Source organism: Pseudophryne corroboree, chromosome 10, assembly GCF_028390025.1.
Source record: "Pseudophryne corroboree isolate aPseCor3 chromosome 10, aPseCor3.hap2, whole genome shotgun sequence".
Lineage (NCBI taxonomy): Eukaryota > Metazoa > Chordata > Amphibia > Anura > Myobatrachidae > Pseudophryne > Pseudophryne corroboree.
In genome coordinates this window covers 62,449,043-62,473,633 of record NC_086453.1, presented here as the reverse complement: position 1 = coordinate 62,473,633, position 24,591 = coordinate 62,449,043, and the positions used below count along the sequence as shown (strand labels likewise).

Genomic DNA, 24,591 nt, shown 5'->3' with positions numbered 1-24,591 from the left:
ATAAGTAATGCTGACATTTTATTAGTTAGAAGTTCCTCTGAAAATCAAGGTTAAGCAAATCGCTTATCTCCTGGAACATGTTTTTGAGAACAGTGATGTTTTGAAGAACAGTAATGTTTTGGGAACAGTGTCTACAGACTGACTCTCAAGGATTGTAATGTCTCATAATTTCTATGTGTGAGAAATTACGCTTATGCTTATGTTTTGTGACGTGTAACAAATTCCTGTACATGCCTATAAGAACCCCTAGACAATAAACCAAAGTGGGCTCATTCTTATCAACATAACCAAGCGTGATGTCGTCTGATTGAGTCTCCCAATCGATTGGTCAAAGGTATTTAAACAGACAACCGAAGGAACTTGATATAGGAGGTTTTTATCTCCAACAAACTCTCTCCTCAGTTTGTGCCTTGGTTCCTATGCTGGGATTTCGGCGGCCACACCGCACATAAATCTGTTCATTGTCCTTCTTTATTCTCTCCCCTTGGTAGTCTCACAGGTTTTAGTTAGCTTTCCCCTTGCTCACTCGCAGTCTCGGTTGGTGCCTTGTTACCTCGTAAGACCTGGAGGCATCGGAGTCTCGGCGAACCTAATTCGCCCATTCAAACGTGGCTGCTATAGGAGAAGACTAGCTCTGCAGGCACCAACCGACAACTGGGAGGAGTAACGGAGTCAGGGGTAGAGTAGGAGTTGCTGCGGTCATTCATACTAGCTGCAGCTTCACTCGGGAGTACTGGAACTCCCCAGTTGCCACCCACTCCCCTGAGTTCCAGGTACTCAGTTCACAACAATGCTTTATATATTGTATGGCAGTGACAGATACTCTTGGTATTATATGGGGGTCACTAATGGTCTCTGCATTATATGGCGGTCGCTGTGATGCTCTCTGTATTGTATTCAGGTCACTGGGGTGCTCTCTGTATTGTATTCAGGTCACTGGGATGCTCTCTGCATTGTATTCAGGTCACTGGGATGCTCTCTGCATTGTATTCAGGTCACTGGGATGCTCTCTGCATTGTATTCAGGTCACTGGGATGCTCTCTGCATTGTATTCAGGTCTCTGGGATGCTTTCTGCATTGTATTCCGGTCACTGGGTGCTCTCTGCATTGTATTCAGATCACTGGGGTACTCTCTGCATTGTATTCAGGTCACTGGGGTGCTCTCTGCATTGTATTCAGGTCACTGGGGTGCTCTCTGCATTTTATAGCGGTCACTGCATGTACTCTTTATGATATAGGTAGGGGGTAACTAATATCTGATGGGGAGAGAGAGGGGGTGCCAAACTGAGTCTTTGACCTGGGTGACAGAAGGTCCAGCTTCACCCTGACTGTGGCCTCGGGTGGAACACCAGGACCATGCACGAAAAGCAGGGCTGTCTGCCAAAATCAGGATGGCTGGGAACTGGGAAGTATGTAACTTGTAACTTCAAGTGCGTACTGACATCTTTTTCATAGAAAAAAAAACCACCTCTGGGTAACCCTTATTGTTCCCAGCACCACATAGCAATCATCACCACGTGGCTATTGTGTTATAACCCTCTAGAAAGCCTGTGCTTAGTAACACAACAAACCCAGCTATTCAGTACAGTCACATATCACATTAAATCAGGAACCATGACAGAGTGATAGATACCCGGCACTTCATGTATCTATAATGGCCGCCAACAGCGGGAAACAACGGCTGCATTCTTCCTCCTGCTCCCTCTGACTACCCCAAAATGGCAGCTGCCAATAACAGCAAGGGAGAGCATAATAAGACATAGCTGTTAACGCTTCCCCTGGTGTTCAGTTCCACATCATTTCCGGTGTAACACCCACATGTGCCAACACGCACGCTGGCCTAATTCCTCCCCCTTGTGTCGTGGTTCCTCCCCTTGACGTAAAAGGTCCCTTAGGCCACTTTAATCTAGCGTCTACCGTGCCAGTAATGGCGCCGCGCAACACAGCTTCACCTCTCACGGGAGACATGCCCAGTGCCAGAACTTTAAGGTCACTTCCGCCCCTGGCTGGTATTTAAGCGGCCCCGCATCGGTTGGGCGGTCTCTCTTACCTCGTGGCTGTAGCGGTGAGTATCGATTTTTGTGTGGCTGGTTATAGCAAGGCTATGATGTGGTAACTGGCTATGTGATGGTCTACGGCACAGTGTTATTGATTGCTGGAGGAGTACGCTACCCAGGGTGTGCTGCGAACCCGTTCATTGAGTGCTTGAAAACATCCTTGCATCTCACTACATGGTGGTTGCAACGCTCCCTATCTGGTCCCATGAGACTGTTATTCGGCCAGCAATGTATTTGTGACGTGTTATCCTTGTTCTGTCTTTGATCTTTGTATTTCAGGTTTTAGCCCATTACCCATCTCTAGTCCTTGGGAGCCCTGATTGTGCATGTTTTCCAGATACCCTTGTTAGTGCTGGTATATCTGTTACTGGCTGACACACTTAATAAAAAAAAAAAAAAAAAATTTGCTGCCTATGCCACTGAGATCTGTAAACATGCACTGTTGGCTCTGCCTGGGGCTGGAGTGGTTAATTCTTGGGTTAGTCCTTATTACTGGACGGTCTGTATTATGTGTATAGTGATAGGGTGCTTCCATGTTCTGCAGTACAGGAATTTAGGAAGTGCCTACCAGCTGCTTGGTGCTTAAACCTCAATGTGTCGTGTCTCTCATTTTCTTTCAGTCCTGAAAGAATTGGCCTCCTGAAACTGTCCTGGCTAAGCTTGGAAGAATGCCTTGGTTTTGTATGGATATCCATGATTCTGATCTGCAGGTATTCTAGTCTAATTACAGTAATAAAGAGGTTTTGCAGGGACTTGTAACTTTGGATTTCTGTGATTTGCATGTGGGTGTAGGCTGCTAAGAATTAAAGTTTTTTGGCTTTATGTGAAGTGCAGAATGAAGTGGTCTCCCAACATGGTGGCTTTTCTGCTGGGGAAGTCTAAGCAGTCAAAGGCAGCTGAACAGTAATGCAGTGCACACTTGCCTCACTTGCAGTAACATGAAAGCTGAACATTTGTAATAGGCACACCAATGTGCTGGTGAACTGTAATGTACAGTTTAACTGCACATCACAGGTATGTGCTATGCCCATTATGGAATTGTCCCTATTCCTTAATCCAGTAGTTCCCAAACTGTGTGCCTAGGCACCCTGGGGTGCCTCAGGACACTTGCAGGGGTGCCTTGGATTGGTGGTCTAGGACAAATTTTAATTATTTATGATCAGTGTAATAGGCAAAACCAGTGCTGGTAGCTGCCAATCAGACAATGTGGACAAACAGAAGCAAATCCTGTCCCACACCACACAATTGAACCTAAGGATGACATATAAACACAATTTACTTCATTTAATATTTATTCTAAATCTCTCAACAAAAAAGTTTTGGCATAGGGGTGCCATGAAGACAATTCTGATACTCTAGAGTGCCGTTATTCAAAAGTTTGGGAACCACTGCCTTAATCAGTGTGACACTAGAAGTGGTGTAGAACTGAACACTAGGGGAAGCACATGTTGTTGTGCTGCAGATCCTGTCTTTTCTTTGGATGGAGATCTGCCTTGGAGCAGTTTGAGGAAGTTGTAGATTGTGTGACTTAAATGGGGGAAGTTGGAGGTTCTTCCAATGAGGTGTAAGCCAGCATGAAGACTACAGGCAGATACATCAGTTGCTGCATTCCTTGCATGTTAAAGGGGGCTTTAGTTGAGATTTCACCTAAATGAACAATGATGAGTCTATCCCAAACCTGAGTTGTGATGACAAACTATTATGGATCTGACTGCTGAGTTCATTACTTCATCCCACTTATTAGAGCTAGTTATTTCTGTCTTGCTAAGCTAGTTTAATCACTTTCCCTGCATGGTGCATCTACTTACAGACATTTAAGTTTGTTATATAGTGCAGCAAATTCTGTTATTTACAATTGTAAATAAGTCATAGATGTAGGAAGGTCCTGCTTACAATCTATTGGGAAATGGCACCTATCCTTGTGCAGCCATGCCAGACTATCGCGTAGTTGTCAACCAGATTGCAAAGATTCTTGGTCGGCTGTATATGGTCACACAGCAATGATGAACTGGGGTCGGGAGGAAGAATGAGCAGATGTGTATACTGTGCAGAGTGGCTGCAGTTTGATAGGAAAGTTTATGAAAGTTGTTGGCAGTTCTGGAATTTGATATGCTTGCCTGAAGAGGTTAGTTTTCAGGGAACTTTTGAAGACTGAAGTCTTACTGTGCATGGTAGGGCATTCCAGAGTAGGTTCAGCCTGAAAAAAGTCCTGCAATTGAGTTGAAGCAAGTAATGAGTGGATGGGAGACTCGGATCTTGTGAAGAGGTTGTGAGATTTTGCGATAAGGAAGTGATGTACTTTGGTGTAGTTTGGTTTAATAGCTTTGTGTGTGAGTAAAAGTATTATATTGAATATAGTAGAATACAGGTAACCAAATGGAGGGACTGATGGCGGATCTGCAGATTAGTCTAGCAAGGAAGATTAGCCTCACAGCTGCATTCAGAATGGATTTAAGTGGTGTCTGGTTTTGGGGAGACTGTTGGACTATTACAATTAATGCAGGAAATGAGAGCATGAATGTTTTTTTTTTTTTTTTTTTTTTTTTTTTTTGTGTAAGGTATGGTTGTATTTTGCATTTTTTTTTTTTTTTTTTTTTTTTTTTTTTTTGATGCATGTAACATGATTTTGAAACAGATTGAATGTGGGGAACAAATGACAGATCAGTCAAGGGTGACCACTAGGCAGTGAGCTTGTGGGGTAGGGTTGACGAGTTTTCATCAGTGATAGAAATCAGGTTGGTACCTATTGGCTGGAAATATAATTAACTTTTTGAAATAAGTTTGAGGTGTTTTTCAAGATGAAATGGCAGAGAGGCATTCAGTGACGGTATCCGTTCACATGGTCTACCATGTTATGGTCGACAGTCATTAGGTCGACCACTATTGATGGACATGGATGCATGGTCGACACATGAAAAGGTCGACGTGAGTTTTTTTACTTTTTTTTTTTTTTTTTTTTTTTTTTTTTTTTTTTTTTTCCTTTGGGGAACTTTTCCATACTTTACGATCCACGTGGACTACGATTGGAATGGTAATCTGTGCCAAGCGGTAGCGGAGCGAAGGCACCATGCCCGAAGCATGGCGAGCGAAGCGAGCCATGCAAGGGGACGCGGTGCACTAATTGGGGTTCCCAGTCACTTAACGAAAAAACGGCACAAAAAAAAGTTACTCATGTCGACCTTTTCATGTGTCGACCGTTTTCATGTGTCCATGTCGACCTAATGAATGTCGACCATAACATGGTCTACCATTCATACCAGAACCTTCAGTGACACGGCCCAGTACAGATAGAGACAAATCTGGGGAGGATAGGTAGATTTCAGTATCGGCTGCATACAGATTATACTGCAATCCGAAAGAGCTGATTAGTTTACCAAGAGATGAGGTATAGACTGAGAAAAGCAGAGGACCTAAGAACTGAGCCTTGCAGTAGTTCAACTGAAAGAGGTAGCGAAGAGGACGTAGATTCAGAGAAGTAAACACTGAAGGAGCAATTAGAAAAGTAGTGTAGAACCAAGAAAGGGTTGTGCCTTTAAGACCTAGAGTTTGTAATCTTTATGAGAGTGGTCAACAGTGTCAAAGGCAGCAGATAGATCTAGAAGAGAGTAATGGCCTATATACTTCGTAGTGACAATCATTAACCAGTTTGGTCAGTGCTGTCTCTAGAGCAGTCATGTTCAAACTGTGGCCCTCCAGCTGTTGAGAAACTACACATCCCAGCATGCCCTAACACAGCTTTAGCATTCTCTGACAGCAAAACTGTGTCAGGGCATGCTGGGATATGTAGTTTCACAACAGCTGGAGGGCCGCAGTTTGGACATGCCTGCTCTAGAGTCTTGGCAACAGAAGCCTGACTGAAGTGGGTCCAATAAGTTGTGCGAGTCAAGTCTCTCGTAGCTTAGAAAGACAAGGGAGCTGAGATGGGGTCAGAATTTAGTTTTTGATTTTTTTAAATGGGATTAATCACTGCATGCTTGAAAATGGAAAAATATCAGTACAGTTAGTTAAGGTAGGGATGAGCACTGGAGACAGAGCTTTACTTATTTGTGAGGGTAAAGGATCAAGAGGAGAGGTAGTAGAGAAGCAGGATGATAATTTTGTCTTGGATTTTGTCTATCTTCTCCTTGAAGTAGGAAGCAAGATCTTGTTCCTTGATGGTGGCTGGTGGGGTAGTTGAAGGAGGATTCACAAGTGATCTGAATGTATTGGTCATTTGGGGTAGAGGCTTGAGCAGAGATGAGTTTGGAAATGTGTTGGCAGTGTCCAGGGCATTCCTACAAGTGGTATAGTCTTTTATGTGAGCAAGTCTCAAAGATTTACGCCACTGACGTTCAAGTTTACGTGTGTTTTTGTAGATTTCTTTAGTTCTGTGGCTGACATCTAGGCCTACATGGAGTGTGATGGATAGCTGGAGCCACTTCATCAAGTGCTATTTCTAGAGCCTGGTTCAGGTTTGATACAGCCATCTAGGTAGAGGTGAAAGCAGTTGTTGGGGTGAGGTGGAAATGTATTGAATATTTGTGTTAATATTTCTGTGGGTTTGAGGAGGGTTGGAGCACTTCAGCAACAGAGTTTGAATTAACAGGAGAGCATGCAGGTGATAAGGTTATCTGAGGTGGAAAGAGTGCATAGTCTGGTGAATACTAGATCAAGGCAGTGGCCCTCATGAGTAGATGAGTCTGTCCATTGGGAGGCTGAGAGGAGGTTTTGAGTAGTTTGGAGGCATGAGCAATAGAAATATTGAAATGTAAGCGGTCACTGGTAGGGCCCTCTTCCCTCATGTGCTTATCCTTTTCTTACTTTAATAATCCTCAACTGCCCAAATTGCGCAGTTTTTTGGCCACCTGGAACTTATCTGTCATTTACTGGTGTAGTCATGCTTAGTTACCCTGTACTTGTCCTAAATTGTCAACTGTAAGTCACTAGTTTCCTGTTTTGATTATGTGCATATGTACTCTGTAATTGGGTGCTGCAGAACCCTTGTGGCACCATATAAAGAGAATAATAATAAGCTAGCATTCTGCAGTGAAGCTGTGCAATGATTTAACTTGTAACTTGGTTTTAAGTAGAGTAATATGCAGTCTCTTGGCAGGAGATTTGATTGGCTTTTTGTTTTTTCCTTCTAGGTTTTTGGACCAAGCCCTGGCTGCAAACTGAAGGGACCTATTGCTAAGATGTGATGTAAGTGACTGTGCTATTGAATGTTTTCCATTTGATACTTTGTTGCACTGCAAATGATGTCTATTCTCACGATGGTCTTCCAAGTCTCCATGCGGAGGCTGTGACGATGATGCCAGTTGGCTTTACTGATGCAGTACGGTGCACTTGGTAAAGGCCAAACATGAATTACAGGTGTAAGGAACAGGGGCAGTTTAACAGGAGTGGGCCTGTGTGCAGACTCGGGGTGGCCCCCTCTCCACAGCACAGTAGGCTCCAGCATTGTGCTGTGTATACTGCACATATGCAGGTCTCCAGAAGCTTTGCACCCACCATGTTCCAGGGACTAACTTAACTACTGTACAGTGGGGCCTATCATAGAAATGCCAGTGGTAAGGAAACCTTTGTTAGTGTGGTCTGCATCAGTCTTGAGGTGGATTCAATCAGCTGAGCTGCTGTCCCACAAATACATTGTAGATATGCTACACTTGACAGTATGCGTGATGGCAGACTTGTGTGTGGCTCCATTCAAATATCCATGGGAAGTGGGTGTAGTTGATGTACCATTGCTGGTGTTTCAACAGCACATCACAGGTCTTGTGGCTAATTGAATCAACATCTTAGCTTTGTTTCCCAGACTGTCCTCAGGCCACCCTAGCAGTCCAGGTTTTAAGGCTATCCATACATGTGATCTGATGGTATAATCAAACCGAGGTGCTAGCATGTGCTTGAGGATGGCTATCCCTAAAACCTGGACTGTTTGGGAACAACTGCCTTAACTTGATCTAAGTCAGTGGTTAAAGTCAATCTTTCCCTGTAATTATTTTTTTTCCCCTGCTCTTAAACTTCGGTTTCTGTGTAATGAAATGTCCTTTGCCTAAATAGTGAAAATGTCTACATGAACCGACATGATTCTTGAACACTAATTTCACCATATTAAAGTGCCCATTTTGTCCTACACTTTCAGTCCTGAAAGGATGTCTCCCACTGTTGTCCGGGCTGGTTCTTGGAATACTGGCTTCATACAGACATGCATGGCACGACTCGTCTGCAGGACAGGTATTCTTCAAGTCAAGTTACCAGTAACACTCGTATAGCTGGCTTGCTGTGGTATATACATCTGCAGAAGTGTGAAGTCTGATGTAGGCAGGTTCCTGTGACTTGAGCTCTTATAATACCCATTATAAAGCAAAATTCAATAAGCTGGTGCTTTATAAGTAAACTTCTATTTTACCCCAATCTATTTAATCTTACATGAACAATGATGAGTCTATCCCAAACCTGACTTGTGATGACATACTACTATGGATCTGACTGCTGAGTTCATCACTTGGCAACACTTGTAAGACCATTAGTTTGTACTCGTACTGTATGTCTAGGACAGGCATTCCCAACTGCAGTCCTCAAGGCACACCAACAGTACAGGTTTTAGTGATATCCAGGCTTCAGCAGATGGTTAAATCAAAATAACTGAGGTGCTAATTAAGTCACCTGGGTATCACTAAAACCAGGACTGTTGGTGTGCTTTGAGGACTGAGGTTGGGGAAACACTGGTCTAGGGAATGTCTTTTTAGTTCCTTCCTGCATTTACATTGTGGTACTGAATGTTTCATAGGGGGGTACACACTGAGATCAGTGATTAAAATGTAAGCAATCTGTCTAGATTGCTTAGAGTTTAAGCAGGGATCTGTCATGTGTATGCCCCCTAGCGATGTGCAGCCCCCCATTGCTATCGCCAGTGCTAGATTGAGCCTGCATGCTCAAACTAGCGGGTCGCTCACTTCGCCGTTGTGTGAAGTGAGCAGGTGTCTGTGTAAGATCCTCTCCCCCCCCCCCCCCCCCCCCCCCTCAGCACATCGTGCTGAGCAGGTGGAGAGGTGTGCTGAGCGGTCTGTGTTAAGATCGCTCTGCACACCTCTCGCTTCCATACCTCACTAAGTGGGACATGTACTAAGCAGTGATAAGTGGTGAATTTGCACATGGCAACCAATCGGCATGATGTAGCACTTAACATTTGCATACTACAAAAGTATACGGGGCAGCTGACTGGTTGACATGGGCAACTTCTCCACTTGTATCACTGCTTAGTATATGTCCCCCTATACTAAGTACCTATTGTAGGATTAACATGTAAGGTCCTAGTGAGGCAAGCATGAATCTCATGGCTATAGGCATGGACACTGACCATAGGAACTTGCTAAAGATCAATGTTTTATTTTAGTTTGACAATGGTTTTAATTTTATTTTTTGCTCCTAGGTTTTTGGACAGTCCTGGCTGCACACTGGAAGAATTTACTGTGGGATTATGATGTAAGTTAATGTGCTTTTAAAGTTTCCATTTGATACTTTGTTGTGCTGCAAATGATGTCTATTCTCACGATGGTCTTCCAAGTCTCCATGCAGAGGCTGTGACGATGATGCCAATTGGCTTTACTGATGCAGTACAGTGGACAAAGTGGTGGCCAAAATGGATTGCAGGAGTAATGTGTTCTCTTGTTCTAGGTTCTAATGTGATGACTGGCTTCCTACAAAAGAGGTCTGCACTGCTTCATGGTGACATCCCATCACCATTTCAGGTGTGTAGAACCTTGTGACCTGGCTTTGTGCATTGTAGTCATGAGAATTGCTTGATTCTTTGTTGAAAGATCATAGAACAGTCTGCTAGTTTATTGACGACTGGCATTTGTTCCTAAATCCAGCTTGTACTCATGGAAGTTTCTGTACATCCCTACAGTAAATCACAGCTTAAGCTTTAGAACTTGCATCCTTCATTGGGTTACACTAGTGCAAACCACCCAGTGTTCTTGTATAGCACCTGAACAATGATGAGTCTATTCCGAACCTGACTTGTGATGACACAACTTTATGGATCTGACTGCTGAGTTCAAGGCTTCTGCCAGTATGTGGGAACTTCAAATGTCTGCATTGTTAATTGGTTTCCTGCCCCTTTACTTTGTGGCCTAATGAGATGGGCAGACTGTAGCACGATCTAGAACTAGTAGAACTACCTCTACCTGCAGAGCAACCCACACCATTTGGCTAATGGGGTTGACATGGCTAGCCATGGTTGGTAGTAAGGTCAAACACCTGATCTGTAGAAGTAGGGTGTCCTGTCATGAATGTAAAAGCAGGCATTATGTAACTGTGCAGTGCCTCATTGGCTCCTAAGCTGATGGGAGTCCTTCTGGAGAAGTGCTTGTGTGAATAGTCTTCTGATCTTCAACTGATGCTTGATCTCCTCTTGCAGGATGTGCAGAACATGTGATCCGTCACATCATTCCATGGTAGGTTTATCAAGTATTTCAGTTTGGGTTAAGTGATGGGTAGGGTTTTATTTTTTGACCAATACTATAACTGGTTTACAAGAACCATTTTTCTCTATCGTCCTAGTGGATGCTGGGGTTCCTGAAAGGACCATGGGGGATAGCGGCTCCGCAGGAGACAGGGCACAAAAAGTACAGCTTTTCCGATCAGGTGGTGTGCACTGGCTCCTCCCCCTATGACCCTCCTCCAGACTCCAGTTAGATTTTTGTGCCCGGCCGAGAAGGGTGCAATCTAGGTGGCTCTCCTAAAGAGCTGCTTAGAGAAAGTTTAGCTAGGTTTTTTATGTTACAGTGATTCCTGCTGGCAACAGGATCACTGCAGCGAGGGACTGAGGGGAGAAGGAGTCAACTCACCTGCGTGCAGGATGGATTGGCTTCTTGGCTACTGGACATCAAGCTCCAGAGGGACGATCACAGGTACAGCCTGGATGGTCACCGGAGCCGCCGGCCCCCTTGCAGATGCTGAAGACAGAAGAGGTCCAGAATCGGCGGCTGAAGACTCCTGCAGTCTTCTAAAGGTAGCGCACAGCACTGCAGCTGTGCGCCATTTTCCTCTCAGCACACTTCACACGGCAGTCACTGAGGGTGCAGGGCGCTGGGAGGGGGGCGCCCTGGGAGGCAAAATGAGTACCTATAAAGGCTAAAAATACCTCACATATAGCCCTAGAGGCTATATGGAGATATTTAACCCCTGCCTGATTTCTCAAAATAGCGGGAGACGAGCCCGCCGGAAAAGGGGCGGGGCCTATCTCCTCAGCACACGGCGCCATTTCCTCTCACAGCTCCGCTGGTCAGGACGGCTCCCAGGTCTCTCCCCTGCACTGCACTACAGAAACAGGGTAAAACAGAGAGGGGGGGCAAATTTATGGCGATATTTTTATATAACAAAGCAGCTATAGGGGAGCACTTATTATAAGGCTATCCCTGATATATATATATATAGCGCTTTTGGTGTGTGCTGGCAAACTCTCCCTCTGTCTCCCCAAAGGGCTAGTGGGTCCTGTCTTCATTAGGAGCATTCCCTGTGTGTCTGCTGTGTGTCGGTACGTGTGTGTCGACATGTATGAGGACGATATTGGTGTGGAGGCGGAGCAATTGCCAAATATGGGGATGTCACCTCCTAGGGGGTCGACACCAGAATGGATGCCTTTATTTATGGAACTACGGGATAGTGTCAACACGCTAAAGCAGTCGTTTGACGACATGAGACGGCCGGACAATCAATTAGTGCCTGTCCAGGCGACTCAAACACCGTCAGGGGCTGTGAAACGCCCTTTGCCTCAGTCGGTCGACACAGACCCAGACACAGGCGATGACTCCAGTGGTGACGGTGACGAATCAACCGTATTTTCCAGTAGGGCCACACGTTATATGATTTTGGCAATGAAGGAGGCGTTACATTTAGCTGATACTACAGGTACCACTAAACAGGGTATTATGTGGGGTATGAAAAAACTACCTATAGTTTTTCCTGAATCAGAAGAACTAAATGACGTGTGTAATGAAGCGTGGGTTGCCCCTGATAAAAAGCTGATAATTTCAAAGAAATTATTGGCATTATACCCTTTCCCGCCAGAGGTTAGGGAGTGCTGGGAAACACCTCCTAGGGTGGACAAGGCGCTAACACGCTTATCTAAACAAGTGGCGTTACCCTCTCCTGAGACGGCCGCACTTAAAGATCCATCAGATAGGAGGATGGAAAATATCCAAAAAAGTATATACACACATGCAGGTGTTATACTACGACCAGCTGTAGCAACTGCCTGGATGGGCAGTGCGGGGGTAGTTTGGTCAGAATCCCTGATTGAAAATATTGATACCCTGGACAGGGACAATATTCTACTGTCGTTAGAACAAATAAAGGATGCATTTCTTTATATGCGTGATGCACAGAGGGATATATGCACACTGGCATCACGGGTAAGTGCTATGTCCATTTCGGCCAGAAGAGCTTTATGGACGCGACAGTGGACAGGCGATGCGGATTCAAAACGGCATATGGAAGTTTTGCCGTATAAGGGGGAGGAGTTATTTGGAGTCGGTCTATCAGATTTGGTGGCCACGGCTACAGCCGGGAAATCCACCTTTCTACCTCAAGTCACTCCCCAACAGAAAAAGGCACCGACTTTTCAACCGCAGCCCTTTCGTTCCTTTAAAAATAAGAGAGCAAAGGGCTATTCATATTTGCCACGAGGCAAAGGTCGAGGGAAGAGACAGCAACACGCAGCTCCTTCCCAGGATCAGAAGCCCTCCCCGGCTTCTACAAAAGCCTCAGCATGACGCTGGGGCTTATCAAGCGGACTCGGGGACGGTGGGCGGTCGTCTCAAAAATTACAGCGCGCAGTGGGCTCACTCGCAAGTAGATCCCTGGATCCTGCAGATAATATCTCAGGGATACAGGTTGGAATTAGAGACAGATCCACCTCGCCGTTTCCTGAGGTCTGCTTTACCAACGTCCCCCTCCGAAAGGGAGACGGTGTTGGAAGCCATTCACAAGCTGTACTCTCAGCAGGTGATAGTCAAGGTACCTCTTCTGCAACAAGGGAAGGGGTATTATTCCACTCTTTTTGTGGTACCGAAGCCGGATGGCTCGGTAAGGCCTATTCTAAATCTGAAGTCCTTGAACCTGTACATAAAGAAGTTCAAGTTCAAAATGGAGTCACTCAGAGCAGTGATAGCGAACCTGGAAGAGGGGAACTTTATGGTATCCTTGGACATCAAGGATGCGTATCTCCACGTTCCAATTTACCCCTCACACCAGGGGTACCTCGGGTTCGTTGTACAAAACTGTCACACTCAGTTTCAGACGCTGCCGTTCGGATTGTCCACGGCACCTCGGATCTTTACAAAGGTAATGGCCGAGATGATGATTCTTCTTCGAAGAAAAGGCGTATTAATTATCCCATACTTGGACGATCTCCTAATAAGGGCGAGGTCCAGAGAACAGCTAGAGATGGGATTAGCACTGTCTCAAGAAGTGCTAAAACAGCACGGGTGGATTCTGAATATTCCAAAATCCCAGTTAATGCCGACAACTCGTCTGCTGTTCCTAGGGATGATTCTGGACACGGTTCAGAAAAAGGTTTTTCTCCCGGAGGAAAAAGCCAAGGAGTTATCCGAGCTTGTCAGGAACCTCCTAAAACCAGGAAAGGTGTCTGTACATCAATGCACAAGAGTCCTGGGAAAAATGGTGGCTTCTTACGAAGCGATTCCATTCGGCAGATTCCACGCAAGAATTTTCCAAAGGGATCTGTTGGACAAATGGTCAGGGTCGCATCTTCAGATGCACCTACGGATAACCCTGTCTCCAAGGACAAGGGTGTCTCTTCTGTGGTGGTTGCAGAGTGCTCATCTATTGGAGGGCCGCAGATTCGGCATACAGGATTGGATCCTGGTGACCACGGACGCCAGCCTGAGAGGCTGGGGAGCAGTCACACAAGGAAGAAACTTCCAGGGAGTATGGACGAGCCTGGAAACGTCTCTTCACATAAACATTCTGGAACTAAGAGCAATATACAATGCTCTAAACCAGGCAGAACCTCTGCTTCAGGGAAAACCGGTATTGATCCAGTCGGACAACATCACGGCAGTCGCCCATGTGAACAGACAGGGCGGCACAAGAAGCAGGAGGGCAATGGCAGAAGCTGCAAGGATTCTTCGCTGGGCAGAGAATCATGTGATAGCACTGTCAGCAGTGTTCATCCCGGGAGTGGACAACTGGGAAGCAGACTTCCTCAGCAGACACGATCTTCACCCGGGAGAGTGGGGACTTCATCCAGAAGTCTTCCACATGCTGGTAACCCGTTGGGAAAGACCAATGGTGGACATGATGGCGTCTCGCCTCAACAAAAAACTGGACAGGTATTGCGCCAGGTCAAGAGAACCGCAGGCAATAGCTGTGGACGCGCTGGTAACGCCTTGGGTGTACCAGTCGGTGTATGTGTTTCCTCCTCTGCCTCTCATACCAAAAGTATTGAGAATTATACGGCAAAGAGGCGTAAGAACGATACTAGTGGTTCCGGATTGGCCAAGGAGGACTTGGTACCCGGAACTTCAAGAGATGATCACGGAAGATCCGTGGCCTCTACCTCTAAGGAGGGACTTGCTTCAGCAGGGTCCCTGTCTGTTTCAAGACTTACCGCGGCTGCGTTTGACGGCATGGCGGTTGAACGCCGGATCCTAAAGGAAAGAGGCATGCCGGAAGAAGTCATTCCTACTTTGATTAAAGCAAGGAAGGAAGTAACCGTGCAACATTATCACCGAATTTGGCGAAAATATGTTGCGTGGTGCGAAGATCGGAGTGCTCCGACGGAGGAATTTCAACTGGGTCGATTCCTACATTTCCTGCAATCAGGATTGTCAATGGGTCTCAAATTGGGATCTATTAAGGTTCAAATTTCGGCCCTGTCGATTTTCTTTCAAAAAGAATTGGCTTCAGTCCCTGAAGTCCAGACCTTTGTTAAGGGAGTGCTGCATATACAGCCTCCTGTGGTGCCTCCAGTGGCACCGTGGGATCTAAATGTGGTTTTGGACTTCCTAAAATCTCATTGGTTTGAACCACTAAAAAAGGTGGATTTGAAATATCTCACATGGAAAGTGACCATGCTTCTAGCCCTGGCTTCTGCCAGGAGAGTGTCAGAATTGGCAGCTTTATCTTACAAAAGCCCATATCTGATTTTCCATTCGGACAGGGCAGAACTGCGAACTCGTCCGCATTTTCTCCCTAAGGTGGTGTCAGCATTTCATCTGAACCAGCCTATTGTAGTGCCTGCGGCTACAAGTGACTTGGAGGACTCCAAGTTACTGGACGTTGTCAGAGCATTAAAAATATATATTGCAAGGACAGCTGGAGTCAGAAAATCTGACTCGTTGTTTATATTGTATGCACCCAACAAGATGGGTGCTCCTGCGTCTAAGCAGACGATTGCTCGTTGGATCTGTAGCACAATCCAACTTGCACATTCTGTGGCAGGCTTGCCACAGCCTAAATCTGTAAAGGCCCACTCCACAAGGAAGGTGGGCTCATCTTGGGCGGCTGCCCGAGGGGTCTCGGCATTACAACTTTGCCGAGCAGCTACGTGGTCAGGGGAGAACACGTTTGTAAAATTTTACAAATTTGATACTCTGGCTAAGGAGGACCTGGAGTTCTCTCATTCGGTGCTGCAGAGTCATCCGCACTCTCCCGCCCGTTTGGGAGCTTTGGTATAATCCCCATGGTCCTTTCAGGAACCCCAGCATCCACTAGGACGATAGAGAAAATAAGATTTTACTTACCGATAAATCTATTTCTCGGAGTCCGTAGTGGATGCTGGGCGCCCATCCCAAGTGCGGATTATCTGCATAAGTTGTACATAGTTATTGTTAACTAATTCGGGTTATTGTTAAAGGAAGCCATCTTTCAGAGGCTCCGCTGTTATCATACTGTTAACTGGGTTTAGATCACAAGTTGTACGGTGTGATTGGTGTGGCTGGTATGAGTCTTACCCGGGATTCAAAATCCTCCCTTATTGTGTACGCTCGTCCGGGCACAGTACCTAACTGGAGTCTGGAGGAGGGTCATAGGGGGAGGAGCCAGTGCACACCACCTGATCGGAAAAGCTTTACTTTTTGTGCCCTGTCTCCTGCGGAGCCGCTATCCCCCATGGTCCTTTCAGGAACCCCAGCATCCACTACGGACTCCGAGAAATAGATTTATCGGTAAGTAAAATCTTATTTTAATGCAGGTTCTACAATGTGCTATTGGCTTGGTAATTTGTTAGATGCTGCGAGTGTTGGGATTCAGGACTCTAGTGCAAATGATGTTTGTTCTCACGATGGTCTTCCAAGCCTCATGAAGAGACTTTGACGATACTGCCAAATGGCTTTGCTGATGCTACAGACTATTGGTGTGGGTTAGTGTTCTACATCTTCCATGACTAAACACATGGTCTTCTGTTTTCTGACAGTGTCTTTGAAACAGTGCCTTGGCCTCAAGCAGCCCTTCAGAGGACAGGAGCCCCAGGCTTATCAGGTATGTTCAAGTGATCAGTCATGTTCTGTCAACAGAAGGGACTACATTATGGTGCCACATCAGGCTTCAGACCAACTACATATGCATCCTCTTATGATGCCAGTGCTTCAGCATGAAGTGCCCACCAGTGGGTGACTGCATGGTAGGAGCAGTAGTGTACGGCATTCACATGTTTGGCAATTCACATGTCATGTACAGTGTCACTTCTGGCAACATAATAGGACACGTGGCTTTTATCATAGTTTATCCTAGTGAACTCGTATGCAAAATCCCCCCCCCCCCCCCCCCAAAAAAAAATGAGTAATAATTTTACTACTTGGTGTCAGACCTATTAACAGGCATTATCACTTCACCAGTTTAGTTGCTGCCTGTGTACTCAAAGTTGCTACAGTAGATTAGTCAATGAAACTGTTTTCTATTAACTTCTAGAGAATTGCCCAATGATAGGGGTTCAGTTACCCATAAGTGCAGCTATATGCCACTTCCAATACCCCTGGACTGTTTTGTTCACAGCCCCATAAAGCTGCATGCAAAACCACAAGTCTGCGTATCAGTGCTGCCTGGTGGGCCTGCACCCTTTCAAAATGCAACCTGTCCACTCACAGGTAATTGTATTGATGCCATATAGTTTTTGCTATGTAACCTTATCTGACTCAGTCCCTGACTAGCTGTTTCAGGCTAGACCACATGTTCATAGAGGCCCAAATCTGATGGCTCTACTTGCTTTATGGCCAAGCAGCATTGACTTGTGTAGATGTGCACAGACTTGGAGCCTTTATTATAGGCTCCTGGAGGGACTTGCTACATCTCAGTAGCAAATGTATGAAGTCATGTGTTACACCCAGTCTTTGAGTGGGCTTTATAGGAAATTCCACAAACTAGTCTAGTCTGTGATGTACTGGGGCTGGCAGGGAGTCTCTAACCTGGTTACACCTGAACAATGATGAGTCTATCCCGAACCTGACTTGTGATGACACACTATTATGGATCTGACTGCTGAGTTCTGTTCCCCCTCCTGTATTACTGACTCAGACATGTGATTATTGGGAACTAAAACATTCTTTATTTTGCAGTACATTGGCAAGCAAAGATGGAAGATCAGATGACTGGTAAGTTATGCACCCTACTATTGCATGTATCCGATCTGTCAATGATGCTTTGTCTTTTACCTACATTGTTTGAATTCTGTATGAGAACATGTACACATTCTGAGACGGGTTTGGTCATGTGTAGTACACATCTTAGTCCTTGCAGACCTAACTTTCTTTCTTTTCTGCAGGGAATCATTACCTGGATGGATCAGGAGCTGCAATGCATGGATATGCTAGAAAGATGTGATGTTACATTTCTCCTTCATCCACTAGGGGCCAAGAACTACAATAAAAGTCTTCAGAAAACTAATCTGTTTGCTCTTGTGTAATGGGTTGGAATGTTGAAAATCTAGTGTTAAACATGCTAGAAATTTAACTCAAGATGGGAGGGTTAATATTCAATTCCCAGAACTTGTTGCTTACAGCTAGTTCAGATATAGCCCTTACATGGTGCCTCAGTTCTGTATACGGGTGATATGGTGTATAGGGCATGGACAAGGGCTTGAAGAATTTCACAAAGGGATCAGGTGCAACTAAATGTACAAGTATTATACAGGGTCATGCAGGTTGACTAAAGGTGCAATATAGACTATAGTCAAAATAGCAAGGAAAACTAGTGCATATCACGCGTGTACACGGCTTGTGATACCAATGTGTGGTGTTGGTATTGCAAGAAAAGACTGTGCAGGCAAGTCAACCTTTACTATCTAGCTCAGTGTGATCAAAGTCATGTATAGACTTGGTGCTTCTGGGCTCTAGGGGAGTTAAAGGGAAATCTTCTAGTCTAAATTGAGCATAGACAATCTTGCTGTATTTGCACCTGAAGGCCCTGATTCAGAAATGCAAACTGATCTACAGCTTCTTGGGTGCAAAAATATGCAAATACCAGTTGTGTTCCTCTTGTGCACAACTGTGTGACTGGCTTTGGAATGTCTACTCTTGAGTAATGCTGAAGTACACAAACACTGGTACTGCAGGTACCTCCTGGATGATATGTATACAGACTAGTTAGGTGGAACGAGCTTCAAGCCTGATCAGGGAAGGGTTGTGTGGAGAAGGTGCCCACAGCATTCAATCAGTTGTTACATAGCAAAGGGTTTGTATTATAATGAAGCCTTCAAACTAGTATTTATGCCCAATAGTCTCCTGTCTGCAAGACTTAAATCTGCTGTGATAAGATTCAGTCTGTTACATGGTATAGATGGTGAATTAATGGACTTTGGTGTCAGAAGACCTGCTAGGGTTAAATACATGTAGCCCACGGCTCCCAGGTTTTGAATCTTGATCAGTTTCACTTGGATATCTATTGGGAATTGAAACTCAAGACTGCAAGGGTAAACATTAATTGTTTCCAAATAAGTTTATTGATCAGAAGTACATACTGCTATATGCATGCAGACTAATAGCATGAACTGCTCTAGTACATTTAACTTGAGGATATTGCATGCTACTTCAGATACTTATTGGTGGATTGAAAACCATGTGAAAAGAAAATGGATATGGAATAAGCATAAGTGACTGCAGTATAGAGTTAAATTTAAGACTAGTTATGGCATATTGGACCAACTTCTTGGCTGAACAAGGCTTTTTCATCCACTAGGGGTCACTTGCGTACTCTTGATATGGAAGGGGCATCGGCAGGGTCAGGCACATTTAAATTGTAACCCTCCATACTCCCAAGGTATCAGTGGTTTTTGTGCCTTCACGGGGGTAAGAGCACATGCTGGAAATCTTAAAGGCTCACTTGTATTCTAAAATAAGATTTTAAACCTACCAGTAGATCTTTTTCTCGTAGTCTATAGAGTATGCTGGGGACTCCATAAGGACCATGGGGATAGATGGGCTCCGTAGGAGACATAGGCACTTTAAGAGACTTTAGATCTGGGTGTGCACTGGCTCCTCCCTCTATGCCCCTCCTCCAGACCTCAGTTAGAGAAACTGTGCCCAGAGGAGACGGAAAGGATTTTTGTTAATCCAAGGGCAAGATTCATACCAGCCACACCATCACTCCGTATAACTTGTGATAAACTACCCAGTTAACAGTATGCAACAAAACATCAGTTCAAAACCGATGCAACTAAAACATAACCCTTATTTAAGCAATAACTATATACAAGTATTGCAGAAGTAGTCTGCACTTGGGACGGGCGCCCAGCATCCTCTACGGACTACAAGAAATTTACTGGTAGGTTTAAAATCTTATTTTCGCTGACGTCCTAGTGGATGCTGGGAACTCCGTAAGGACCATGGGATTAGCGGGCTCCGAAGGAGGCTGGGCACTCTAGAAAGATTCATGACTACCTGGTGTGCACTGGCTCCTCCCACTATGACCCTCCTCCAAGCCTCAGTTAGATTTCGTGCCCGGCCGAGGTTGGATGCACACTAGGGGCTCTCCTGAGCCCTTAGAAAGAAAGTATAGTTTAGGTTTTTTATTTTCAGTGAGACCTGCTGGCAACAGGCTCACTGCAGCGAGGGACTAAGGGGAGAAGAAGCGAACTCGCCTGCTTGCAGCCGGATTGGGCTTCTTAGGCTACTGGACACCATTAGCTCCAGAGGGATCGACCGCAGGCCCAGTCCTTGGTGTTCGGTCCTGGAGCCGCGCCGCCGTCCCCCTTACAGAGCCAGAAGCAAGAAGAGGTCCGGAAAAACGGCGGCAGAAGACATCAGTCTTCACCAAGGTAGCGCACAGCACTGCAGCTGTGCGCCATTGCTTCTCATGCACACTTCACACTCCGGTCACTGAGGGTGCAGGGTGCTTGGGGGGGCGCCCTGAGCAGCAATAAAAAACACCTTGGCTGGCAAAAATACCACAATATATAGCCCCAGAGGCTATATATGTGGTAAATACCCCTGCCAGAATCCAGGAAAAAGCGGGAGAATAGGCTGCGGAAAAGGGGCGGAGCTATCTCCCTCCGACACACTGGCGCCATTTCTCCTTCACAGATCTGCTGGAAGGAAGCTCCCTGGCTCTCCCCTGCAGTCTACACTTCAGAACAGGGTAAAAACAGAGCGGGGGGGCACTAAATTTAGGCGCGATATATATATATATATATATATATATATATATATATATATATATATATATATATATATATATATATATATATATATATAAAAATAAAAAGCGGCTATAGGGGACATAACTCGGTTAGTCCCTGCATTATATAGTGCTCTGGTGTGTTGGCATACTCTCTCTATCCCCCAAAGGGCTTTTGTGGGTCCTGTCCTCATTCGGAGCATTCCTTGTGTGTGTGCGTTGTGTCGGTACGGCTGTGTCGACATGTTTGATGAGGATAATGAGGTGGAGCAGATGCCTTTAGAAGGGATGTCACCCCCTGTGGGGCAGACACCTGAGTGGATGGGCTTATGGAAAGTAATGAGTGCACGTATAGACTCCTTATATAAGAAAATCGACGACATGCCAAATGTGGGACAGCCGACTTCTCAGCTCGTGCCTGCCCAGGCGTCGCATGGGTCGTCAGGGGCTCTAAAACGCCCGCTACCTCAAGCAGACCCAGATGTCGACACTGATACTGACACCAGTGTCGACGACGAGTCAAACCTGATGCCCACTAAGGCCATTCACTGCATGATTGAGGCAATGAAAGAGGTGTTACACATTTCTGATATAAATGCAGGTACCACTAAAAAGGGTATTATGTTTGGGGAGAAAAAAATACCCGTAGTTTCTCTGATGTCCTAAGTGGATGCTGGGGACTCCGTTAGGACCATGGGGATTAGCGGCTCCGCAGGAGACAGGGCACAAAACTAAAGCTTTAGGATCAGGTGGTGTGTACTGGCTCCTCCCCCTATGACCCTCCTCCAAGCCTCAGTTAGGTTTTTGTGCCCGTCCGAGCAGGGTGCAATCTAGGTGGCTCTCTTAAGGAGCTGCTTAGAAAAAGTTTTTAGGTTTCTTATTTTCAGTGAGTCCTGCTGGCAACAGGCTCACTGCATCGAGGGACTTAGGGGAGAGAAGTTCAACTCACCTGCGTGCAGGATGGATTGGCTTCTTAGGCTACTGGACACCATTAGCTCCAGAGGGAGTTGGAACACAGGTCTCACCCTGGGGTTCGTCCCGGAGCCGCGCCGCCGACCCCCCTTGCAGATGCTGAAGATTGAAGGTCCAGAAACCGGCGGCAGAAGGCTTTTCAGTCTTCATGAAGGTAGCGCACAGCACTGCAGCTGTGCGCCATTGTTGTCACACACTTCACACCAACGGTCACGGAGGGTGCAGGGCGTTGCTGGGGGCGCCCTGGGCAGCAATGTATAATACCTTATTCTGGCTAAAAATACATCACATATAGCCCCTGGAGGCTATATGGATGTATTTAACCCCTGCCAGGTCTCAGAAAAACGGGAGAAGAAGCCCGTCGAAAAGGGGGCGGGGCCTATTCTCCTCAGCACACAGTGCCATTTTCCCTCACAGAAATGCTGGTGGGAAGGCTCCCAGGCTCTCCCCTGCACTGCACTACAGAAACAGGGTTAAAACAGAGAGGGGGGGCACTTATTTGGCGATATGTATATATATATATATGTATATGTATATGTATATATATATATATATATATATATATATATATATATACACATATTAAAATGCTATAAGGGAAAAACACTTATATAAAGGTTGTCCCTGTATAATATAGCGTTTTTGGTGTGTGCTGGCAAACTCTCCCTCTGTCTCCCCAAAGGGCTAGTGGGGTCCTGTCCTCTATCAGAGCATTCCCTGTGTGTGTGCTGTGTGTCGGTACTTGTGTGTCGACATGTATGAGGACGATGTTGGTGAGGAGGCGGAGCAATTGCCGGTAATGGTGATGTCACTCTCTAGGGAGTCGACACCGGAATGGATGGCTTAATTAAGGAATTACGTGATAATGTCAACACGCTGCAAGGTCGGTTGACGACATGAGACGGCCGGCAAACCAATTAGTACCTGTCCACACGGACACTGACTCCAGTGTCGACGGTGAAGAAACAAACGTTTTTTCCTTTAGGGCCACACGTTACTTGTTAAGGGCAATGAAGGAGATGTTACATATTTCTGATACTACAAGTACCACAAAAAAGGGTATTATGTGGAGTGTGAAAAAACTACATGTGGTTTTTCCTGAATCAGATAAATTAAATGAAGTGTGTGATGATGCGTGGGTTTCCCCAGATAGAAAATTATTGGCGGTATACCCTTTCCCGCCAGAAGTTATGGCGCGTTGGGAAACACACCTTAGGGTGGATAAGGCGCTCACACGCTTATAAAAACAAGTGGCGTTACCGTCTCCAGATACGGACGCCCTCAAGGAGCCAACTGATAGGAGGTTGGAAAATATCCTAAAAAGTATATACACACATACTGGTGTTATACTGCGACCAGCGATCGCCTCAGCCTGGATGGGCAGCGCTGGAGTGGCTTGGTCGGATTCCCTGACTGGAAATATTGATACCCTTGACAGGGACAGTATTTTATTGACTATAGAGCATTTAAAAGATGCATTTCTATATATGCGAAACTCTGGCATCAAGAGTAAGTGCGATGTCCATATCTGCCAGACGATGTTTATGGACACGACAGTGGTCAGGTGATGCAGATTCCAAACGGCACATGGAAGTATTGCCGTATAAAGGGGAGGAGTTATTTGGGGTCGGTCCATCGGACCTGGTGGCCACGGCAACAGCTAGAAAATCCACCTTTTTTACCCCAAGTCACATCTCAGCAGAAAAAGACAGTCTTTTCAGCCTCAGTCCTTTCGTCCCCATAATATCTGCCCAGGGATAGAGGTAAGGGAAGAAGACTGCAGCAGGCAGCCCATTCCCAGGAACAGAAGCCTTCCACCGCTTCTGCCAAGTCCTCAGCATGACGCTGGGGCCGTACAAACAGGTGCGGTGGGGGGTCGTCTCAAGAGTTTCAGCACGCAGTGGGCTCACTCGCAAGTGGACCCCTGGATCCTACAAGTAGTATCCCAGGGGTACAGATTGGAAATTCGAGACGTCTCCCCCTCGCAGGTTCCTGAAGTTTGCTTTACCAACGTCTCCCTCCGACAGGGAGGCAGTATTGGAAACAATTCACAAGCTGTATTCCCAGCAGGTGATAATCAAAGTACCCCTCCTACAACAAGTAAAGGGGTATTATTCCACACTATATTGTGGTACTGAAGCCAGACGGCTCGGTGAGACCTATTCTAAATGGAGTCACTCAGAGCAGTGATAGCGAACCAGGAAGAAGGGGACTATATGGTGTCCCTGGACATCAAGGATGCTTACCTCCATGTCCAAATTTGCCCTTCTCACAAAGGGTACCTCAGGTTCGTGGTACAAAACTGTCACTATCAGTTTCAGACGCTGCCGTTTGGATTGTCTACGGCACCCCGGGTCTTTACCAAGGTAATGGCCGAAATGATGATTCTTCTTCAAAGAAAAGGCGTCTTAATTATCCCTTACTTGGACGATCTCCTGATAAGGGCAAGGTCCAGAGAACAGTTGGAGGTCTGAGTAGCACTATCTCAAGTAGTTCTACGACAGCACGGGTGGATTCTAAATATTCCAAAATCGCAGCTGTCTCCGACGACACGTCTGCTGTCCCTAGGGATGATTCTGGACACAGTCCAGAAAAAGGTGTTTCTCCCGGAGGAGAAAGCCAGGGAGTTATCCGAGCTAGTCAGGATCCTCCAAAAAACCAGGAAAAGTGTCAGTGCATCATTGCACAAGGGTCCTGGGAAAAATGGTGGCTTCTTACGAAGCGATTCCATTCGGCAGATTTCACGCAAGAACTTTTCAGTGGGATCTGCTGGACAAATGGTCCGGATCGCATCTTCAGATGCATCAGCGGATAACCCTGTCTCCAAGGACAAGGGTGTCTCTTCTGTGGTGGCTGCAGAGTGCTCATCTACTAAAGGGCCACAGTTATGCATTCAGGACTGGGTCCTGGTGACCACGGATTCCAGCTTGAAAGGCTGGGGAGC

At 45.9% G+C, this 24,591-nt stretch overlaps 1 long non-coding RNA gene and 8 other non-coding genes across 11 annotated transcripts; all 9 read left to right on the top strand.

Moving 5' to 3' along the window:
- Positions 1–1,794: 1,794 nt before the first annotated feature.
- On the top strand, positions 1,795–17,948 carry LOC134966017 (uncharacterized). Of its 3 annotated transcripts, XR_010188567.1 has the most exons (11): positions 1,795–2,065; positions 2,678–2,767; positions 7,184–7,238; positions 8,182–8,273; positions 9,472–9,524; positions 9,717–9,790; positions 10,462–10,498; positions 16,483–16,547; positions 17,061–17,152; positions 17,621–17,656; positions 17,827–17,948. It is a non-coding gene; the product is annotated as an uncharacterized LOC134966017 (long non-coding RNA). The 3 variants fall into 3 exon arrangements; XR_010188565.1 differs by lacking the exon at positions 17,061–17,152 and having other exon boundaries at positions 1,851–2,065; XR_010188566.1 differs by lacking the exons at positions 2,678–2,767; positions 17,061–17,152 and having other exon boundaries at positions 1,851–2,065.
- LOC134967993 (small nucleolar RNA SNORD50) lies at positions 3,711–3,778 on the top strand. Its single transcript, XR_010189297.1, has one exon. It is a non-coding gene; the product is annotated as a small nucleolar RNA SNORD50 (small nucleolar RNA).
- LOC134967991 (small nucleolar RNA SNORD35) lies at positions 7,287–7,376 on the top strand. The gene has a single exon (XR_010189295.1). It is a non-coding gene; the product is annotated as a small nucleolar RNA SNORD35 (small nucleolar RNA).
- LOC134967995 (small nucleolar RNA SNORD50) lies at positions 8,471–8,538 on the top strand. The gene has a single exon (XR_010189299.1). It is a non-coding gene; the product is annotated as a small nucleolar RNA SNORD50 (small nucleolar RNA).
- Positions 9,571–9,660, top strand: LOC134967992 (small nucleolar RNA SNORD35). Its single transcript, XR_010189296.1, has one exon. It is a non-coding gene; the product is annotated as a small nucleolar RNA SNORD35 (small nucleolar RNA).
- LOC134967996 (small nucleolar RNA SNORD50) lies at positions 10,032–10,099 on the top strand. Its single transcript, XR_010189300.1, has one exon. It is a non-coding gene; the product is annotated as a small nucleolar RNA SNORD50 (small nucleolar RNA).
- Positions 16,328–16,416, top strand: LOC134967990 (small nucleolar RNA SNORD35). Its single transcript, XR_010189294.1, has one exon. It is a non-coding gene; the product is annotated as a small nucleolar RNA SNORD35 (small nucleolar RNA).
- LOC134967994 (small nucleolar RNA SNORD50) lies at positions 17,483–17,550 on the top strand. Its single transcript, XR_010189298.1, has one exon. It is a non-coding gene; the product is annotated as a small nucleolar RNA SNORD50 (small nucleolar RNA).
- Positions 17,690–17,766, top strand: LOC134967989 (small nucleolar RNA SNORD34). The gene has a single exon (XR_010189293.1). It is a non-coding gene; the product is annotated as a small nucleolar RNA SNORD34 (small nucleolar RNA).
- Positions 17,949–24,591: the final 6,643 nt, after the last annotated feature.